Raw genomic sequence first — 22,010 nt, forward strand, 5'->3', positions numbered from 1 at the left:
TCCTTCAGGTGCTCAGCCACAACAGCTGCTGATCCAGGGGGCCTATAGAGACATCCAATTACCATGTCTGAGCCTGCTTTAATCGTGACCTTCACCCAAATTATTTTACATTTCGGATCTCAGTCAATTTCCTTCGATACTATTGCACTTTTTGTCGCTATAAACACGCCTCCCCCTTCACTGCCCAGCCTGTCTCTGCGGTACACATTCCAATCTGAGTTTAGAATTTCATTACTGTTTACATCTGGTTTCAGCCAACTTTCTGTCCCTGTGGGCATTGTGACCGTTTGTTAATGAGAGTAGTTCTGGGACCTTTCTATAGACACTCCTGCAGTTTACTATTACCAAATTAATACTGTTATTCGCTGTTGCGTTTTCCCTACTGCTACCTTGTCACTCTCAGGAGGCGTCTTGTCGGGCCTAGGGAGGGAATTCTCTAACCTAAAAAACCCGCATGTACACTCCACACGTACTTCGCTACCCTCGTAGCCGCTTCCTGCATGTAGTGCAAGCCTGACCTATTCAGGGGGACCCTACATTTTTCCATCCGATAGCGGAGGTCGAGAAATCTGCACCCCAGATCTCCGCAGAATCGTCTGAGCCTCTGGTTTAAGCCTTCTACTCGGCTCCAAACCAGAGGACCGCGATCAGTTCTGGGAACGATACTACAAATAGTTAGCTCAGATTCCACGCCGCGAGCGAGGCTTTCCGCCTTCACCAACTCCGCCAACCACCTGTATGAACTGAGGATGAGGTCTGAACCAGACAGCAGGAGTCATTGGTGCCGACATGAGCAACAATTTGCAGTCGGGTGCACCCAGTGCTCTCTATCGCCACCGGCAGGGCCTCCTCCACTTCGCACGACTGCTAAGGTCGCTGGTTCGAATCCTACCTCGGGCATGGATGTGTGTGATGTCCTTAGTTAGTTAGGTTTAAGTAGTTCTAAGTTCTAGGGGACTGATGACCTTAGAGGTTAAGTCCCATAGTGCTCAGATCCATTTGAAACATTTCCTCCTCCACTTCTCGGATGAGACCTCCCGGCAAGCAGACAGAGTGAACGTTGGAGCTCCCAATCACTAATAAACCCCTCTCCACGCGTGCCTGATCGGACGTTGCTGAAGGAGCAGCCACATGTCCACTCACAGGCAGAGCGGGCGATGCCACACGGCCAGCCTCCACATTGACCCTCCGCCTCGTGCGCCGCGAAAGCCGCTGAACCCGCCACTCGCCTCGGGGAGAGGGTGGCCCAACCGCGCCCTGTACCCGCGAAGATGTCTCGACAGCAGGGACAGTGGGTGAAGCATGTAACACCTGGGGTGTACCATGCGACGCACCAGACTCCCCACTGCCGCTACACTTCGAGGCAGCAGCCTGAAGACGGCTGACCGCGGCCATCAGCACGTTCAGCTATTCTTGAACAGTGGCCAGCTCCTCCTGCGTCCGTACACAGCAGTCACACATCCTATCCATCCTGAGAAATCAACAATTTACTGTAGAGAGTTAATCAACTTTTAACTATACTGCTAATTCACTAAAGGCGGCTGATAGCCGACTAAACTGTAGTTACTAGACACTTCTTGTTGAAAACAATGAAAATAAGCGCTACCTGTCTCTGGACTGTATTCAAAACAAACACTAGCACTACTGACACTATAGCTGACTCTGTTCAAAACAAACACGTAATCTATGGAACGCCATTAGTAGTACTTGAAAATTAAAGCTTCCTAAAAGCAAAAACACACGGAAGAAGAAGTGAAAAGTAAGAAAAATACAGTTAATACTGAAATTAACGTAGCTCGCTGCACAGCAGATGTGAAGCAGCCCACTCCCAGCCTGGAACACTCCGGGAGCAAATGTTTTCGAGCGCAGTTTGTCTATTTACTTTGTATTCGAGTGACAAAGTACATTATAAAAATGCTGTTTTCATTAATTTATTTTGGATGTAAATAAATTATTTTCTTCACATTTTCGTTATTTTATTTGAAGAGCCGGCCGGTGTGGCCGAGCGGTTCTAGGCGCTTCAGTCTGGAACCGCGTGACCGCTACGGTCGCAGGTTCGAATCCTGCTTCGGGCATGGATGTGTGTGATGTTCTTAGCTTAGTTAGGTTTAAGTAGTTCTAAGTTCTAGGGGACTGATGACCTCAGATATTAAGTCCCATAGTACTCAGAGCCATTTGAAGTGATGAAATGTAAATTACATGTAATGCTCGTTTACAACACTCAAAATAAAATAATGATCGAAGCAGACGAAATGAATTAAATTTTGTACTGCGGTTGGGACTCGAACCCGGGTCTTCTTTCTTGATAGGCGAGGACGTTCCATCACGCCCAATGCTGGGGTGCTTGACTATATCAGAGAGCGCTGGCAGTAGTGACAATATGTAAGGGAAAAATGAATTCAAATTTGTGTTGGGGATGGTGCACAGCTTTGTGAAAATAGTAATTACTGATGATAAAGATTGTGCAGTAAATTATTTATTTGATTTTGGCTATTTGAATATTCCATTAACAAGCGAAATAATTCAAATGAGTGATGATTTAGTGAAAGAACAATTAATATTATTTTAAATAACATACAATCTTGAGATAACTGGTGAATTAAGTAAAGAATTTTTAAATTTTATGGACAGTCCGAGATGTGGTGTACAAGAATCATTTGGGAGTTATACAACTAGTATGTATAACTGGAATAAGGAAAATATAAAAATGGAATTATAAATGAGCAAAGAAAAAATGTTAGAAATAACATAGGTAGCATTTCATTTATGGCAAAATTTATTAATATTAAATTTGCTCATAATTTTAATCATCCTGATATTTTAATTACTAGTAAAAGACAATTATACAAGGTGTGACAATAAAGTAATGAAGCTGATATTCGTTGCAAGATATGGCAATCCTGCAGGCTTGCATAGGCACAACATCTTCGACCTTGGTCCTTAAGCTGCTTCTAGTTCAAGGGGCACATCAATGCAACTGCTCAGTCATGAGTTATGCTATAATAAGTTAACACGTGTTTGTGTCTCTTGTCACAGAAATGGAACTGCACAATATTGTGCAACGGTATGCCATTTCTTTTTGCATTAAATTGGGTGAAAACGCGACGACAACTTATGGTAAGCTTCAGAAGGCTTTTGGAGAGGTGGTTATATTAAGAGCTCAAGTTTTCGTTGGCATAAAATGTTTAGTGATGGTAGAACGAATGTTCAACGTGAAGACCACAGTGGACGACCTTCAACCTCACGAACGGATGTGAACTTGTCCGGGGTGCGTGAACTCGTACGATCTGATCGAAGATTATCCGTGAAAATGATTGCAGAAGAAATGAACATAAATCGAGAAACGGTTCGTCTAATAATAACTGAAGATCTTGGTATGAGAAAGATTTGTGCAAAAATGATCCCCAAAAATCTCACACCACAACAGCGAGAAACACAGAAAAATGTGGCAGCTGATATGTTATAGCAAACGGAAATCAATCCAGAATAGTTGAGCTGTGTTATCATTGGTAATGAAAGTTGTTTTTTCCAGTACGATCCAGAGACAAAACGCCTAAGTTCGCAATGGTGCTCAAAGAGATCACCCAGACCAAAGAAAGCTCACATGTCAAAGTCAAAAGTGAAATGCATGCTTGTGTGCTTCTTTGATTCCAAGGGAATTGTTCATAAAGAGCGGGTGCCTCCTGCACAAACAGTGAACCAAAATTACTACAAAGAAATTTTAGAAAGACTTCGTAAAAGAGTTCTTTGTGTCCGTGCCAACATTGCTGATAACTGGATTCTGCATCGCGATAATGCGCCATCCCATACTGCTCTGTCAGTGCAGCAATTTTTAACCTCAAAACAAATTTGAGTACTACTACAGCCACCTTATTCACCAGATATCGCTCCGTGCGACTTTTTTCTATTTCCAAGAGTCAAAACGACGTTCAAGGGACACCATTTTCAAACAACACAAGGTGTCCAAACAGCTGTGACGAGGGTCTTGGAGGATATTACAGAAGATGAGTTCCAGAAATGTTACCATCAATGGCAGAAGCACTGGAAAAATTGTGTGCAATCAGAAGGTAACTACTTTGAAGGAGACAACACTAAACTTGACTAAAACGGTAAGCAATTATTTTTTCACATCACTCTCATTACTTTATTGTCGCACCTCGCATACACATGAGATATCTGGTCATCAATGTTCAAAGGAACTAGATGGAAAAGGAACTCTGTTAACTCATGCATTTTTTCCCATTATGAATAATGATCTTATAGAAATACATATGGATAAAAATAAGGTTTGGTTCATGGAAATATGTAAAGAAATTCAAAAATATCAGACTATTTTATTTCAATTTTCAGTTCATAAAATTGGTCACTCATTAGGTTTATATGATTCACATGTTTATGAATCAATAATGTATCCATTGTACATGGTGAGTCATTAACTATTTCCACCTAGAATAATTCCAAAAGTATGATAGGAGAAGAAAAGTTTGTGGGACAAATGTTGCATGGGACAACGGGGGCCGTAATATGATGTTAGTTGTTTGTTGCTTGGTGGGGTCGCATCAAAGATATGAAGGTCAACTTTGTTTTTTTAAATGGGATGCTATAGTTTGGTACCTATTTTCTGATAGCAGCTATCAAGGCAAACCCAATTATGTGTAACAGTAAGGTCTTTGAAGGTCAACAAATGTCACAAAAGTGGCATGAACGTCCATTTAAAGAAGGTGTTCGAAGTGATGCAATCTTCCTATCATGGATTGAGTGGTATTCCTTATCACTTCGGCACTTATTGAAGCTCATGCTCTGACAATTCTCTCTCGTATATCGTGGAAATAGTAAATATTCACTGAATATGCCGAATCCATCTAACGTGCCATTGACATGTAAACACCATTCGCTAGTTTTGCAACACAACACTATTAGGAATGGTGAGACTAGTATCGTCGAATGATGTATTCTTTCGAAGACCAAGTCGATATGATCTCGTTTACAGAGAATTCCAACAAAATTCAGTGAGAGCTAGAGACTTATATGCTGAAAGATATCCTCAACGTACTCACCTTACATGTTGTAAATTTAAGTACGTGTATGACAAATTGAGAACAACTAGATCCTTAACGCATCAGAAACATATCCGCCAAAGGAAAGTTACTAACAACGAAATGGATATTGGAACTGTTGCCACTCTGGTTCTAGCTCCTTGTGTTAGTTCACATCAAATCACAAGGGTATGTGGCATGAGCCAGAGTAATGTTGTTCATGTCCTACATTGCCATAAATATCATCCTTACCATATCAGTCTCCACCAAGGCGTAACTGGCACGGATTGTATGCATTGTATTGAAGTCTGCCAACTTGGTCAACTTCATATTCAGAGGGATGACACATTTATTAATTTTAAATATTTACTGGCGAGACTACATTCACGAACCATGGAAATGTTAATTTGCATAACATTCATTATCAGGCAACTGAAAATCCATATTGGCTGCAGCATGTTGCACACCAGAATCCATGGGCGGTGAATGTATTGTGTGGGATTCTGGAGGACAGAATTATAGGCCCCTATTTCATCGAAGGAAATTTTAATGGTAGGAATTACACCACATTCCTGCAAGAATGTTGTTAGAAGAAATACCTTTACGAACAGAATATTGTATCAACACAATGGGTGACCAGCACATTTTTTGCAGATGGCAAGAAATGAGTTGCAGAGAAAATTCCCAAATCATTGGATTGGACATGGAGAAAATGTGTTGTGGCTGGCTCGTTCATCAGATTTGCTACCTTTGGATTTTTTCAAGTGGGGATTCATCAAAGACATTTTTTATAAAGACATTCGAACTACACCTGAAGAAGTGTTGAAGTGATAAGAAATACCACTCAGTCCATGATAAGAAGAAAAATTAGATAACACATCAAGCTGTTTAGTTAACAAACCACTAAAAGTACAAATGCCAAAATTCTTTTTAAAAATTATCAACAAACATAAAATGTTCCACTTGATATTTATGCTGATTTATAGTGTTTGTTATTAAAGGTGGACAATTGTCAGAGCAATCCAGAAAATTCATATACAATGAAATATCAAAAACATGACACAAGTGGTTCTGTTCTTCTTCTTCTTTCGATTTCGGCCATCTTTGGACCACGTTCAACAATTCACTTGCCCGGCTTTTTGATCTTTTTTTCTCTCTTCCCAATATTTCCTCATCATTTTCGAGTGGTTCCTCCTCCGCTCTTCCGACCATTTCCTGTTATTATTCTTTAGTTTCGTTTCTTCTGGAAAACACTTAATTTCGTTCACTATTTGTCTAAACTTTTCCCTGTCCCTGATTGACTCACGGGTGACATTAAAATAGGCCAAATCCTTTTTCACCATCTGTATCCATTTATTGTTGGTTTTTTCGTTCCTGTTACTATGTTCAAACACTTTTCTTGTTAGTCTGTTTCCATCCATCCTCGACAGGTGACCATAAAACGTTAGTCTGCGTTTACGCATTGCCTCACTCACTTTCCAGCTTTCAGCTGGATAAAAATTGGAATCCTGTTATTAAAATTATACAATCACAGCGGAATCGACAGTGTCATTCGATACTCAATGACTAGATGAACCTTTATTTCCACCACCGAGGGTAGCACGTACAACTCGGCTATGCTGCGCATGTCAACACCTGACGCATGCGCTGTAGGATGCCAGTACATTTCACATGCGCGAGATTCGGCATAAATACTGCGACCGCACCTGGGCTCTTCAGTAGTTGTGTACTCACCTGATGATGGCCGGACGTCTCTGGGCCGAAATATCGTGGCAGAATGTCGACGGGATCCGGCTGCATACCCGGAAATTATTAGAAGAATCAAGATATTCATGTTCAAAATAGAGTACATTTTGTGATGTCATTATTCACAGAAAAATGAAAAGGCTCATCTTTAGGATCATTTAAATTTATAAATCCATTATTTCATAATTGTAAATTACAGCTGAAACATACAAGTTTTGTACTAATTTATTTACATAATTTAATAGGATTCGATTTGTATCTGTTTGCGAAAGAACATTTTTATCACAAAAAAGATATAGATCTAATACCGATTAATGAATACATATTTTAGTTTTGATAAGAGTACAAAAAGCTTGAAAATGAGGTTACTGTTACAATTAAATTTATGAATTTATCGCTTGAAAAACATTCAAAAAATTTGGAAAAGATCAAATTGGATATATTTTTGAAATCTATTTAGAATATCCAAAAGGATTACATGATTGAAATAAAGATTTATCATTAGCTTCTGAAAATAAAAATGTACCAGGACTAAAGTAAGAAAATAGTTAATTACTCTGAATTACAAACATAATTATGTAGTACACAATAGAAATATTAAACAGTATCAAAAATGAAAGATGATTGCAATGGAAAAATAATGGAAGAATTTTGTGGTTTGAGAGCAAAAATGTATGATTATAAAGTTGGTGATAAAATAGAGAAAAAATTTTAAGGAGTTAAGACATCAATTGTCAAAAATAGAATAAGCTCAGAAGACTATAAACATTGTTTGTTTCCCAATAGAGAGCAGAATAAAAAAATTTATATATTAAAAAGTGAAAATCATAAAGTCTATACAGTTGAAATAAACAAGAAAGCGAAGAGACCTCATAATGACAAAAGACATGTTTTGGAAACTAAAATAGATACATGACCATATGGATGTTACAAACTATAAAAAAATTTCTATACAAATGGAGATTAATCATGAAGCTCAAAAAAACTACGTGAGTTAGAGATAACTATTAACTGAATCTTCCATTAGTTCTTGGTAGAACGACATTATAATAATGTCTTGAAGATGGCCTTGTAAGCCAAAAACCGGCTAACACAATAAAAGTAATACCGTAGAACAAAAGCAAACTAGAATTCCTCATCCATTACAGATAAATGTTTTATATAAAATTACTGCATGTGCATATTTAAATACTAGATATGAAGAAAAAATTTTGTACAACTTTTAATGAGTTTAATGTTATTTTACCAGATAGATATTGTAACACAATTACTAATTGGAATTTTAAATTAATAGAAAACCAACAGATGAAACTGAAATATAAAGGAATGAAATAACTTAAAAATAGAAATAATGAATTACATGATTAGGAATTCATATTGTGAAAATTTGCACTTTTTGATAATGAATTTATTTATTTATTTATTTACATTTTTATGTTCACCATAATCCATTTTATTTATTTTATTACATTGACCTTTTTTAAAAAATATTAAATTTATTATATTGCATACACCTTTTTGTGAGAAAAAGAATTATTTTATAATAAGTGAACATCATACCAAAAGATATTAACTTTCATTAATCTTTTAAGTAATTTAATATAAAATTGATGTTTTTAAACGAAAATATATGATTTTGATCTAGAATTGTGGTCTATAGTAGATTAAAAGTATTGGTCCTGGGTAACTTGGATCATTCCTGAAGCGAGCCAAGTGAGCTCATGACACATGCCATTAGGTTTTCTTCTCATGTGACATTCAGTCTGCAATTTTGAAAATTTATACCTACTTTTTCGACTCTGCTATAAAAAGAGAACTGAAAGAAACCTCATGGAATCAGTAGATGCACACTTTCATGAAGCAAAATGCCACGTGGGATGACTGTCTCTCTTACCCCACACAGATACTTTACTAATAAATTGGAAAGCTGTTAGAAGTTATTTTGTCATCTTACAAGGGAATCCTCCAATGATTTTCCATAACTTATTTATGTGTATCACTAAAGATCAATTAATTAAAATTTACTCCCATTTTGATAGCCATATTTTAAATTTGCTTAATAGAACTGCAAAACTTATGGAAAGTCACTGCATAGCAATTGTGGATGTTTATAATATAGTGAGTCATTTTAAAAAGGGCCAAGTGCGATTACAACTTACTCAATGAAGGATCCATAAAAACTTAATTATATATACAGACATTCATCCATTCTGGGAATCGAGAATCCGGCAATTTTTGCCTGTTATGAACACTGATAAGGGTAAGATATTGGTCTCAGGGTTTCCAAGACTTTTGAGAATGTTTTTATTTCAATTCTGAAATTGGATAACAAATGACAAAATAAATATTTTTTCATGTAATATAATTAATAATTAAAGAAATTTCCCATTCTTTTCCTGTACTTGTACTATGAAGCCTGCCTTCTTTCCAAGTTTCATGATTATACTTGAAAGGGAAATACCCCATAGGCTGCAATAAGACAGTTTGTGAGTATCAAAATATGTGACATAAATGGTCATATATTTTGATTACATTCGCTTAGAACCTTAACGTTTCAAGGACTATAAACCTCTGTATGACACAGATTTCCTTTTACTACATCGACCGATTGGTTTAGCAAACGGCTGGACAAACAGTCAGATAACAGACACCTAAAAACTGTTTTTTTTTGTGCAATTTAATTATGGACTCACAATTTTCTGAATTTTTCCTTTATTTGTACTATGAAACCTTTCTTTTTGTCAAATTCCATGATTCTCTGTCAAGAAGAAGTACCCCATAGAGTCTGATGTATGCATTAATGTCTAACAAAATATGAGACATAAATGACTGCATCTTTTGATAGTAATGACTTAGAAGCTAAACTGTATCTTTTGATTCTAATGACTAACGTTTATTATATCGTCAAGGGACCATAGACCTTAGTATGTGACATAAATTTTAATTTGATATATCTACACATTCGTGAGAAAAAGGGTGATGAACAGTCGGATAGACAGACAGATAGACAATACAGTTGTCCTACAATAGTTCTATTTTCACAGACTGAGGTACAGAGTACTAAAATTGAACTAACAAAAAGAGGACAGGATCTCTCTTTTGGATAGGAAACTGGCAAGAAAAACTGTTGTCATCACCTGGCCTGACGTACAATTCGCAGATATTTATTGTTATTATTATTTGTTGGGAAGCTTTAGTGTAACTAAACAAATACTTTGATTTTTAGTGACTTTTAATGGTCATTTAAACTATTCAATATGAATTTAAAAAGGGATACTGAAATTGGCAGTTTTGTTGTCAAAGATGAGAATGTAAAACTGCAAAAACTTCATTTACAAATGCATGATCTTCATGGGGAAATTGCATTAATAAAAAAATTAAATGATCAAATGTATTGTTCAAAAGGTTTTGCAAATACAAATGAGAAAGCAAAAACTTGTATCAAAGCAGAGTCATTCTAACCAAGCTGCTGCTGTTGTGGTCTTCAGTCCTGACACTGGTTTGATGCAGCTCTCCTAACCAAACAAACTGTGTTAAATTTAATATGAGCACAGATATTAAAAACATAGGAACCAGGTTTTAAATTATAAGACAATTCCAGGGGCAGATCTGGACTCTGACCAGAATCTATTGGTTATGAACTGTAGATTTAAACGGAAGAAACTGCAAAAATGTGTAATTTAAGGAGATGGGACCTGGATAAACTTTCTAAACCAGACGTTGTACAGAATTTCAGGGAGAGCATAAGGGATCAATTGACAGGAATGGGTGGAAGAAATACAGTAGAAGAAGAATGGGTAGTTTTGAGGGATGAAGTAGTGAAGGCAGCAGAGGATCAAGTAGGTAAAAAGGCGAGGGATAGTAGAAATCATTGGGTAACAGAAGAAATATTGAATTTAATTGATGAAAGGAGAAAATATAGAAAAGCAGTAAATGAAACAGGCAAAAAGGAATACAAACGTCTCAAAAATGACATCGTCAGGAAGTGAAAAATGGCTAAGCAGGGATAGCTAGAGGACAAATGTAAGGATGTAGAGGCTTATATCACTAGAGGTAAGATAGATACTGCCTAACGGAAAATTAAAGAGACCTTTGGAGAAAAGAGAGCCACTTATATGAATATCAAGAGCTCAGATGGAAACCCAGTTCTAAGCAAAGAAAGGAAAGCAGAAAGGTGGAAGGAGTATATAGAGGGTATATACAAGGGCGATGTGCTTGAGAACAATTTATGGAAATGGAAGAGGGTGTAGATGGAGATTATATGGGAAATATGATGCTGCTTGAAAGAGCACTGAAAGACCTGCGCTGAAACAAGGCCCCGGGAGTAGATAACATTCCACTAGAACTACTGACAGCCTTGGGAGAGCCAGTCCTGACAAAACTCTACCATCTGGTGAGCAAGATGTATGAGACAGGCGAAATACCCTCAGACTTCAAGAAAAATACAATAATTCCAATCCCAAAGAAAGCAGGTTTTGACAGATGTGAAAATTACCGAACAGTCAGTTTAATAAGTCACGGCTGCAAAATACTAACTCGAATTCCTTAGAGACGAATGGAAAAACTGGTAGACGCCGACCTCGGGAAAGATCAGTTTGGATTCCGTAGAGATATTGGAACACTTGAGCCAATACTGACCCTACGACTTATATTAGAAGAAAGATTAAGTAAAGGCAAACCTACGTTTCTAGCATTTGTAGACTTAGAGAGAGCGTTTGACAATGTTGACTGCATTTACCCTCTTTCAAATTCTAAAGGTGGCAGGGGTAAAATACAGGGAGCGAAAGGCTATTAACGATTTGTACAGAAATCAGATGGCAGTTATCAGAGTCGAGGGGCATGAAAGGGAAGCAGTGGTTGACATGGGAGTGAGACAGGGTTGTAGCCTATCCCCGTTGTTATTCAATCTGTATATTGAGCAAGCAGTAAAGGAAGCAAAAGAAAAATTCGGAGTAGGTATTAAAATCCACGAAGACGAAAGAAAAACTTTGAGGTTCGGCGATGACATTGTAATTCTGTCAGAGTCAGCAAAGGACCTGTAAGAGCAGCTGAACGGAATGGACAGTGTCTTGAAAGGACGGTATAAGATGAACATCAACAAAAGCAAAACGAGGATAATGGAATGTAGTCGAATTAAGTCTGGTGATGCTGAGGGAATTAGATTAGGAAATGAGACACTTAAAGTAGTAAACGAGTTTTGCTATTTGGGGAGCATAATAACTGATGATGGTCGATGTGGAGAGGATATAGAATGTAGACTGGCAATGGCAAGGAAAGCGTTTCTGAAGAAGAGAAATTTGTCAACATCAAGTACTGATTTAAGTGTCAGGAAGTCGTTTCTGGAAGTATTTGTATGGAGTGTAGCCATGTGTGGAAGTGAAACATGGACGATAAATAGTTTGGACAAGAAGAGAATAGAAGCTTTCGAAATGTGGTGCTACAGAAGATTGCTGAAGATTAGATGGGTAGATCACATAACTAATGAGGTATTGAATAGAATTGTGGCACAACTTGACTAGAAGAAGGGATCGGTTGGCAGGACATGTTCTGAGGCATCAAGGGATCACAAATTTAGCATTGGAGGGCAGTGTGGAGGGTAAAAGTCGTAGAGGGAGACCAAGAGATGAATACAGTAAGCAGATTCAGAAGGATGTAGGCTGCAGTAGGTACTGGGAGATGAAGAAGCTTGCACAGGATAGAGTAGCATGGAGAGCTGCATCAAACCAGCCTCAGGACTGAAGACCGCAACAACAGGTTATTATTTGGCCCCACTGTGAAAAAATTTAGTTGTTATTAGTTCCGTTTTGTTGTTTTCTCATTCCATATCAATGTAATTTCTCGTCATGAATGTATAAAGAACAGTTTGCAGGTCTGCAGGAGACACGTATGCCAAAGTGATGCTGCCATATTGCTTACCTCCGAGTTCTTAAAGCATGCCAGTGGAGGTCAAACAAGACAAAAGCGCCCATCTGCTCTTCGAACCATCGCTATAACTCTCAATTTCTGCAGCAGCAAGGCATGTACTTATATCAGGAGAAATTTCAGTACATCTCTACCTATGGATAGAGATTGAGAAGATGGTACAGTGTTGTAAGTGGGAATCCAGGATTCAGCAAAGAAGCAGCAGCTACACTCAAAATAAAATATCAGTAATTCATGAAGAAGGTCAAGAAATTGCTATGTGCAATGCTGTTTGTTGAAACTGCTATAAGTAAACACATTGAATTTTCGTTTGTTTGGTATGAAGATTATCGTTCTTGACTTGATTATGGTAGCATACTTGTTGCAAAGGAGACACTAACATTTATGGAAACTGATGTTAACAGTACTTGGAAACTTCTGATTGGTTACTTTCTGGTCGCTGAACTAAGTGTTCTTGAAAAATCTAACCTACTTAATAAGGCTCTAAAGTTTCCTTTTGATACTAGTGTTGACTTGATATTAGCAACTTTTGATGGGAATCATGTATATAGTACAATGGTAGGTGTCTAACATGAAATTTTTAACACACATTGTTTAATCTTCATCCACCTCGAGATCGCTCCTTTAAAAATCTCTCAAAAGGAAAAGATTCAATCTAGATCTACATGACTACTGTGCAATTCACACTTAAGTGCCTCTCAGAGGGTTGATCAAACTATTTCACACTATTTCTCTACCGTTCGACCAAAACAAACACTTCAATCTTGCCATGCCACCTCTGATTTCTCTTATTTCATGCCAATGATCATTTCTCCCTATGTAGATGGGTGTTAACAAAATTATTTTCACATTCAAGAGGAGAAAGTTAGAGACTGAAATTTCGCGAAAAGATATCGCTGCAAGGAAAAACGCTTTTGTTTTAATAACTGCCACCCCAACTAGTGTATGATATCCGTGACGCTATTTCGCCTTAATACAAAACGAGCTTCCCTTCTTTGCATTCTGTCAATCCTATCTGATGCGGGTCCCACATGCAGCAGTACTCCACAACAGTATGGACAAACGCAGTGTGGACAGAATGAAAGTTTCACTCTGCAGCGGAGTGTGCGCTGATGTGAAACTTCCCTGGCAGATTAAAACTGTGTGCCGGACCGAGACTCAAACACGGGCCCTTTGCCCTTCGTAGGCAAGTGCTCTACCAACTGAGTTGGAGTCTCGATCCGGCACTCAGTTTTAATCTGCCAGGGAGTTTCATATCTGCGCACACTCCGCTGCAGAGTGAAAATTTCATTCTGGTAACATCCCCTAGGCTGTGGCTAAGCCGTGTCTCTGCTATATCCTTTTTCGAGGAGTGCTAGTTCCGCAAGGTATGCAGGACAGTTTCTGCGAAGTTTCGACGGTAGAAGACGAGGTACTGGCGAAATTAAAGCTGTGGGGAGGGGGCGTGAGTCGTGCTTGGGTAGCTCAGTTGGTAGAGCACTTGCCCGCAAAAGGCAAAGGTCCCGAGTTCGAGTCTCGGTCCGGAACATAGTTTCAATCTGCCAGAAAGTTTCATAGCAGTGTAGGCAGTTTGTTTAGTAGACCTGTTGCATCTTCTAAATATTCTGACAATGCAACACAGTCTTTCGTTTCTCTTCCTCGCAATATTACGTTCTGTATGTGGTCGTTCCATTTTGAGGTATTCGTTGTTATAACTGCTACGTATTTAGTCGAATTGGCAGCCTTTAGATTTGTGTGATTTTTCGTTTAACCGAAATTCAACGGATTCATTTTAGTACTACTGCGGACGACCTTGCACTTTTTATTATTTAGGGTCAATAGCCTCTTTTTGCACCATCCAGATATGTTGTACAAATCATCTTGCCTTTTGTTTTTATCTTATGATGAATTTACTAAATGGTAAATGGCAGCATCGTATGCAAACAGTCTAAAAAGCCTGCTCAAAGTGTCTTCTAAATCTTTTATCTACACTCCTGGAAATGGAAAAAAGAACACATTGACACCGGTGTGTCAGACCCACCATACTTGCTCCGGACACTGCGGGAGGGCTGTACAAGCAATGATCACACTCACGGCACAGCGGACACACCAGGAACCGCGGTGTTGGCCGTCGAATGGCGCTAGCTGCGCAGCATTTGTGCACCGCCGCCGTCAGTGTCAGCCAGTTTGCCGTGGCATACGGAGCTCCATCGCAGTCTTTAACACTGGTAGCATGCCGCGACAGCGTGGACGTGAACCGTATGTGCAGTTGACGGACTTTGAGCGAGGGCGTATAGTGGGCATGCGGGAGGCCGGGTGGACGTACCGCCGAATTGCTCAACACGTGGGGCGTGAGGTCTCCACAGTACATCGATTTGGTCGGCGGAAGGTGCACGTGCCCGTCGACCTGGGACCGGACCGCAGCTACGCACGGATGCACGCCAAGACCGTAGGATCCTACGCAGTGCCGTAGGGGACCGCACCGCCACTTCCCAGCAAATTAGGGACACTGTTGCTCCTGGGGTATCGGCGAGGACCATTCGCAACCGTCTCCATGAAGCTGGGCTACGGTCCTGCACACCGTTAGGCCGTCTTCCGCTCACGCCCCAACATCGTGCAGCCTGCCTCCAGTGGTGTCGCGACAGGCGTGAATGGAGGGACGAATGGAGACGTGTCGTCTTCAGCGATGAGAGTCGCTTCTGCCTTGGTGCCAATGATGGTCGTATGCGTGTTTGGCGCCGTGCAGGTGAGGGCCACAATCAGGACTGCATACGACCGAGGCACACAGGGCCAACACCCGGCATCATGGTGTGGGGAGCGATCTCCTACACTGGCCGTACACCACTGGTGATCGTCGAGGGGACACTGAATAGTGCACGGTACATCCAAACCGTCATCGAACCCATCGTTCTACCATTCCTAGACCGGCAAGGGAACTTGCTGTTCCAACAGGACAATGCACGTCCGCATGTATCCCGTGCCACCCAACGTGCTCTAGAAGGTGTAAGTCAACTACCCTGGCCAGCAAGATCTCCGGATCTGTCCCCCATTGAGCATGTTTGCGACTGGATGAAGCGTCGTCTCACGCGGTCTGCACGTCCAGCACGAACGCTGGTCCAACTGAGGCGCCAGGTGGAAATGGCATGGCAAGCCGTTCCACAGGACTACATCTAGCATCGCTACGATCGTCTCCATGGGAGAATAGCAGCCTGCATTGCTGCGAAAGGTGGATATACACTGTACTAGTGCCGACATTGTGCATGCTCTGTTGCCTGTGTCTATGTGCCTGTGGTTCTGTCAGTGTGACCATGTGATGTATCTGACCCCAGGAATGTGTCAATAAAGTTTCCCCTTCCTGGGACAATGAATTCACGGTGTTCTTATTTCAATTTCCAGGAGTGTAGATCAGGAACATCAGAGGGCCTATAACACTTCATGGGGGAACGCAAGATATTACTTCTGTTTTACTCGATGACTTGCCGTCCATTACTACGAACTGTGACCTTTCCAGTGGGAAATCACGAGTCCAGACACACAACTCCCACGACACTCCACAGGCGCGCAGTTTCATTAGAAGCCGCTTGTGGCGTACAGTAACAGAAGCCTTTTGGAAATGTAGACATATGGAATCAGTTTTAGATCTTATGTCCGTAGCACTCATTACTTCGAAAAAATAAAAAAGCTAGTTGTGTTTGACAAGAACGATATTTTCTGAATCATTGTGTAATGTCCCCACAGAAAATACCCTCTACCACGCACCAATTAATCATTTTCAATCAAACCATCCACAGTCATTCACTTTGGAAAAGTTATCTGATCTGATTTTCTCGTAATATATGCGGCGACAGCACGACGACGCCAAAGTATTTTCTAGTGCGTTTATTCTTTGAAATAACAGAGATGCATATATGCATTCTCCATGGTTGTTAGAGTGGTAACTAGGACAGCTTCTGGAGTACGTGCCGGCCGCGGTGGTCTAGCGGTTCTGGCGCTGCAGTCCGGAACCGCGGGACTGCTACGGTCGCAGGTTCGAATCCTGCCTCGGGCATGGGTGTGTGTGATGTCCTTAGGTTAGTTAGGTTTAAGTAGTTCTAAGTTCTAGGGTACTTATGACCTAAGATGTTGAGTCCCATAGTGCTCAGAGCCATTTGAGCCATCTGGAGTACCTGTTGAGGGATTGACGTGTTTCTGAGAGATACATATTCTGCTTTTCTTCTCGCTAAAGCGAGCCAATTAACATTTGTGCCGCTAGCGGTTTGTTTGAGGAGAAAGAGACTGTAAAAGGAAAATAATTAAGGCGTGGAATCACCAGAGATCTGGATATGTAATGGAGATGGATATAATACACAATTTCCTCCATAAATAAGGTTTGTGACTTTTTTTGTTCTGGAGTGAATGAACGAATGAGTTTTTTCTGAATCATTTGATGATCACGTTGGCCCTGTAATTAGTGGGGAAGTTTCAGCTGTGTCGAAGAGAACCTGCAATCACTGAGTCTGTGTTAAATCGTCCAAAAAGGCTTCGTACACATCTGGAATTCGCAATCTTTCGTAAAAGGAACAAATTGTCCACACGATTGATTCTCCCGACTGACTGCAGTGTTTAACAGTAATAATAAATGTAAAGATCTCTTACAGCAAGCCAGCCGCTGATTACCAAGACGAAGGGCCCCACCAAAGAACCTATTTGGCTGATTTCACGTAATGCTATATTATATTAAAAACTGTACATAGATAAAGGAGAGAGGGAGAGAGAGAGAGAGAGAGAGAGAGCGGATGAAAATATAGATAATACTAATAATCCTCCATTAGTCTAATTTTTCGCCTGTCTTATCACGGATCAGCCAAGAACGGGGAGGGCCTTACTTTACTGTATAGATTTATGGGTGAAGGTGAAGGGGTCTTAAAGGCAACAGATACACGTCTATACAGACAAGACATTACACAGAGACAGCGGCTAGCTGCATTCATCATCTATTCTTAGATAAAGAGACGGCAACTTATAATCCGAACATTTAAAAATGTTAAACTTGCTTTGTGTCAACAGATCGTCTTCCTTGAAGTAATTCATAATGTTCGAACGCAATATATGTTCCGTAATGCTACTGCAAATCGACGTTAGTGACGCGGATCTGTAATTCATCGGTTTATTCCTACTTCATTTCTTGAGCACTGATGTGAGCTGCGGAACTTTCCAGCCTTTACGTCAGATCTTTCGTCGAGCGAGTTGTAATGTAACAGTATGGAGCTGTTATATTCCCATACTCTGAAAGGGATCGGTATAAAATCTGGAACGGTGCACTAGCCTTTATTAAATGATTTAAGATGCTTTGCTGCGCCAAGAGGATCTACGTCTAAGTTAATCATGTCGGCAACAGTACTTCATGGAATTCTGGAATATTTTCTCCGTCTTCTTCGGTGAAGGAATTTCGGAAACCGTGTTCAGTAACCCCTACAGAGTGCTACCATCTCCGACATCACCACCTCGGCTAACTCGCTATGGCTGTGTTGACCATGCCTCGCCACTGGTGTACTTCACGATCACCCAGAACATCTTCGCATACTCTGCCAGATTTCGAGACAGAGATTCGTCGTGGAAACTGTTAAAATCATCTCGCATTGGAGTTCACGCTAAATTTCTATCTACTGTAAGCCTTTGCCAATCTTGGAGATATTGTATTCTTTTAAATGCGGCACACTTTCTTCGTTTTTTCTGCAACAGTGTTCTAACGCTTTTGTGCGCCAAGTTAAAGCGCCCCCCCCCTTCCAGTTCACATGGAAATTCATGAATACGAGACGGATTTGAGGCCCACTCCCCATAGTACGCAACACGGGTTAGAACCCACCACCCCCTCTCCCCGGTTCTAAACCGTTTAGTGTGCTATGAGGAGTGGGCCTCATATCCGTCTCGTATTCATTTATTTCGTATAAATCTCCTCACTGCTGTCGATACTATTGCGGTTGCCAAGTATAACCTCTGTCCACACTAACTCACAGGAACTATCTACTTCAATTTCGCTACAAGACAAACCTCTCTTGTTGTTGATGTTGTTGTGATCTTCAGTCCTGAGACTGGTTTGATCCAGCTCTCCATGCTACTCTATCCTGTGCAAGCTTGTTCATCTCCCAGTACCTACATCCTTCTGAATCTGCGTAGTGTATTCATCTCTTGGTCTCCCTCTACGATTTTTACCCTCCACGCTGACCTCCAGTACTAAATTGGTGATCCCTTGATGCCTCAGAACATGTCCTACCAACCGATCCCTTCTGCTAGTCAAGTTGTGCCACAAACTCCTCTTCTCCCCAATTCTATTCAATACCCCCTCATTAGTTATGTGATCTACCCATCTAATCTTCAGCATTCGTCTGTAGCACCACATTTCAAAAGCTTCTATGCTCTTCTTGTCCAAACTACTTATCGTCCATGTTTCACTTCAATACATGGCTACACTCTATACAAATGCTTTCAGAAACGACTTCCTCACGCTTGAATCTACATTTGATGTTAACAAATTTCTCTTCTTCAGAAAGGCTTTCCTTGCCCTTTCCAGTCTACATTTTATATCCTCTCTACTTCGACCATCATCAGTTATTTTGCTCCCCAAATACCAAAACTCCTTTACTACTTTAAGAGTCTCATTTCCTAATCTAATTCCCTCAGCATCACCAGACTCAATTCGACTACATTCCATTATCCTCGTTTTACTTTTGTTGATGTTTATCTTGTATCCTCCTTTCAAGACATTGTCCATTCCGTTCAACTGCTCTGCCAAGTCCTTTGCTGTCTCTGACACAATTACAATGTGATCGGAGAACCCCAAAGTTTTTATTTCATCTCCGTGGATTTGAATACCTACTCCGAATTTTTCTTTTGTTTCCTTTACTGCTTGCTCAATATACAGATTGAATAACATCAGCGAGAGGCTACAACACTGCCTCACTCCCTTCCCAACCACTGCTTCCCATTCATGTCCCTCGACTTACAACTGCCATCTGGTTTCTGTATAAATCGTAAATAGCCTTTCGGTCACTGTATTTTACCCCTGCCCCCTTCAGAATTTTAAAGACAGTATTCCAGTCAACATTGTCAAAAGGTTTCTCTAAGTCTACAAATGCTAGAAACATAGGTCTTTCCTATCCTTAAACTATCTTCTAAGATAAGTCGTAGGGTCAGTATTGCCTCACGTGTTCAAATACTACTACGGAATCCAAACTGATCTTCCCCGAGGTCGGCGTCTACCAGTTTTTCCATTCGTCTCTAAAGAATTCGAATTAGTATTTTCCAGTCGTGACTTATTAAACTGATAGTTCGGTAATTTTCACATCTGTCAACACCTGCTTTCTTTGGAATTCGAATTATTATATTCTTCTTGAAGTCTGAGGGTATTTCGCCTGTCTCATACATCTTGGTCACCAGATGGTAGAGTTTTGTCAGGACTGGCTCTCCCAAGGCCATCAGTAGTTCTAATGGAATGCTGTCTACTCCTGGGGCCTTATTTCGACTCAGGTCTTTCAGTGCTCTGTCAAACTCTTCACGCAGTATCATATTCCCCATTTCATCTTCATCTACGTCCTCTTCCATTTCCATAATATTGTCCTCAAGTACATCGCCGTTGTATAGAACCTCTATATACTCCTTCCATGTTTCTACTTTGCCTTCCTTGCTTAGAACTGGGTTTCCATCTGAGCTCTTGATATTCATACAAGTGGCTCTCTTTTCTCCAAAGGCCTCTTTAATTTTCCTGTAGGCAGTATCTATCTTACCCCTAGTGAGATAAGCCTCTAGCCATCCCTGCTTAGCCATTTTGCACTTCCTGTCGATCTCATTTTTGAAACGTTTGTATTCCTTTTTGCCTGCTTCATTTATTGCATTTTTATATTTTCTCCTTTCACCAACATTTCTTCTGTTACCCAAGGATTTCTACTAGCCCTCGTCTTTTTACCTACTTGATGCAGTGCTGCCTTCACTACTTCATCCCTCAAAACTACCCATTCTTCTTCTACTGTATTTCTTTCCCCCATTCCTGTCAATTGTTCCCTTATGCTCTCCCTGAAACTCTGTAGAACCTCTGGTTCTTTCAGTTTATGCAGGTCCCATCTCCTTAAGTCCCCACCTTTTTGCAGTTTCTTCAGTTTTAATCTACAGTTCATAACCAATAGATTGTGGTCAGAGTCCACATCTGCCCCTGGAAATGTCTTACAATTTAAAACCTGGTTCCTAACTCTCCGTCTTACCATTATATAATCTATCTGATACCTGCTAGTATCTCCAGGCTTCTTCCATGTATACAACCTTCTTTTATGATTCTTGAACCAAGTGTTAGCTATGATTAAGTTATGCTCTGTGCAAAATTCTACCACGCGGCTTCCTCTTTCATTCTTACCCCCAATCCATATTCACCTACTACGTTTCCTTCTCATCCTTGTCCTACTATCGAATTATCAGTCACCCATGACTATTAAATTTTCGTCTCCCTTTACTATTTGAATAATTTCTTGTATCTTCTCATACATTTCTTCAATTTCTTCGTCATTTGCAGAGCTAGTTGGCATATAAACTTGTACTACTGTAGTAGGCGTGGGCTTCGTGTCTATCTTGGCCGCAATAATGGGTTCACTATGCTGATTGTAGTAGCTTACCCGCACTCCAATTTTTTTATTCATTATTAAACCTACTCCTGCATTAACCCTATTTGATTTTGTATTTATAACCCTGTATTCACCTGACCAAAAGTCTTGTTCCTCCTGCCACCGAACTTCACTAATTCCCACTATATCTAAGTTTAACCTATCCATTTCCCTTTTTAAATTTTCTAACCTACCTTCCCGATAAGGGATCTGACATTCCACGCTCCGATCCGTAGAACGCCAGTATTCTTTCTCTTGATAACGACGTCCTCTTGAGTTTTCGCTGCCCGGAGATTCGAATGGGGGACTATTTTACCTCCGGAATATTTTACCCAAGAGGACTCCATCATCATTTAACCATACAGTAAAGCTGCATGCCCTCGGGAAAAATTACGGCTGTAGTTTCCCCTTGCTTTCAGCTGTTCGCAGTACCAGCAAAGCAAGGCCGTTTTGGTTAGTGTTACAAGGCCAGATCAGTCAATCATCCAGACTGTTGCCCTGCAACTACTGAAAAGGCTGCTGCCCCTCTTCAGGAACCACAAGTTTGTCTGGCCTCTCAACAGATACCCCTCTGTTGTGGTTGCACCTACGGTACGGCCATTTGTATCGTTGAGGCACGCAAGTCTGCCAACCAACGGCAAGGTCCATGGTTCATGTTGGGGAAAACCTCTCTTAACGGCTACAAACACGAGCGAACCAA

The 22,010-nt window shown here is 40.4% G+C and overlaps 1 protein-coding gene and 1 non-coding gene across 2 annotated transcripts in view; one reads left to right on the forward strand and one right to left on the reverse strand.

The window, feature by feature from the left end:
- LOC126106275 (uncharacterized) overlaps nt 1-22,010 on the reverse strand; it is a 201,897-nt gene that overhangs the window by 170,972 nt on the left and 8,915 nt on the right. The window lies entirely within an intron of this gene.
- Nucleotides 14,158-14,232, forward strand: Trnal-caa (transfer RNA leucine (anticodon CAA)). Its single transcript has one exon. It is a non-coding gene; the product is annotated as a tRNA-Leu (tRNA).

This window comes from Schistocerca cancellata, chromosome 10 (assembly GCF_023864275.1).
Source record: "Schistocerca cancellata isolate TAMUIC-IGC-003103 chromosome 10, iqSchCanc2.1, whole genome shotgun sequence".
Lineage (NCBI taxonomy): Eukaryota > Metazoa > Arthropoda > Insecta > Orthoptera > Acrididae > Schistocerca > Schistocerca cancellata.